This window comes from Arachis hypogaea, chromosome 19 (assembly GCF_003086295.3).
Source record: "Arachis hypogaea cultivar Tifrunner chromosome 19, arahy.Tifrunner.gnm2.J5K5, whole genome shotgun sequence".
In the NCBI taxonomy this organism is placed as follows: Eukaryota; Viridiplantae; Streptophyta; class Magnoliopsida; order Fabales; family Fabaceae; genus Arachis; species Arachis hypogaea.
In genome coordinates, this window is record NC_092054.1 from 78,350,691 (window position 1) to 78,352,055 (window position 1,365).

The 1,365-nt window shown below is 38.7% G+C and overlaps 1 non-coding gene across 1 annotated transcript; it reads right to left on the bottom strand.

The window, feature by feature from the left end:
• Positions 1 to 761: 761 nt before the first annotated feature.
• On the bottom strand, positions 762 to 869 carry LOC112782012 (small nucleolar RNA R71). The gene has a single exon (XR_003192756.1). It is a non-coding gene; the product is annotated as a small nucleolar RNA R71 (small nucleolar RNA).
• Positions 870 to 1,365: the final 496 nt, after the last annotated feature.

Genomic DNA, 1,365 nt, shown 5'->3' on the forward strand with positions numbered 1-1,365 from the left:
TTCAAAATTTAGTTTTTTCGAAATTCCCTCTCTTCCATCCCCTTCAATTTATTTATTCATCTACTAACACTTCTCTTCACCCAAAATTCGAACTCCTTCCTCTCCTCTGAGTTCGAATTCTTCTCTTCTACATTCTTATTCTTCTTTTCTTCTACTCACACAAGGGAACCTCTATACTGTGGTAAAAAAGATCCCTATTATTATTTTTCTGTTTCCTTCTTTTTCATATGAGCAGGAGCAAGGACAAGAACATTCTTGTTGAAGCAGATCCTGAACCTGAAAGGACTCAGAAAAGAAAACTAAGAGAAGTTAAAATACAACAATCCAGAGACAACCTTACAGGAATTTTCGAACAAGAAGAGGAGATGGTAGCCGAAAATAATAATAATGCAAGGAGGATGCTTGGTGACTTTACTGCACCTAATTCCAATTTACATGGAAGAAGCATCTCCATTCCTGCCATTGGAGCAAACAATTTTGAGCTGAAATCTCAATTAGTTTCTCTGATGCAGCAGAACTGCAAGTTTCATGGACTTCCATCTGAAGATCCTTTTCAGTTCTTAACTGAATTCTTGCAGATATGTGATACTGTTAAGACTAATGGAGTAGATCCTGAAGTCTACAGGCTCATGCTTTTCCCGTTTGCTGTAAGAGACAGAGCTAGAATATGGTTGGACTCTCAACCTAGGGATAGCCTGAACTCTTTGGATAAGCTGGTCAAGGCTTTCTTAGCCAAGTTCTTTCCTCCTCAAAAGCTGAGTAAGCTTAGAGTGGATGTTCAAACCTTCAGATAGAAAGAAGGTGAATCCCTCTATGAAGCTTGGGAGAGATACAAGGAACTGACCAAAAAATGTCCTTCTGACATGCTTTCAGAATGGACCATCCTGGATATATTCAATGATGGTCTGTCTGAATTAGCTAAGATGTCATTGGATACTTCTGTAGGTGGATCCATTCACCTAAAGAAAACGCATACAGAAGCTCAAGAACTCATTGACATGGTTGCTAATAACCAGTTCATGTACACTTCTGATAGAAATCCTGTGAGTAATGGGACACCTCAAAAGAAGGGAGTTCTTGAAATTGATACTCTAAATGCCATATTGGCTCAGAATAAAATATTAACTCAGCAAGTCAATATGATTTCCCAGAGTCTGAGTGAAATGCAAGCTGCATCCAACAATACTCAAGAGGCATCTTCTGAAAAAGAAGCTTATGATCATGAAAACCCTGCAATAGCAGAGGTGAATTACATGGGTGAACCATATGGAAACACCTATAATCCCTCATGGAAGGATCAACAAAAGCCTCAACAAGGCTTTAATAATGGTGGAAGAAACAGGTTTAGCAATAGCAAGCCTTTTC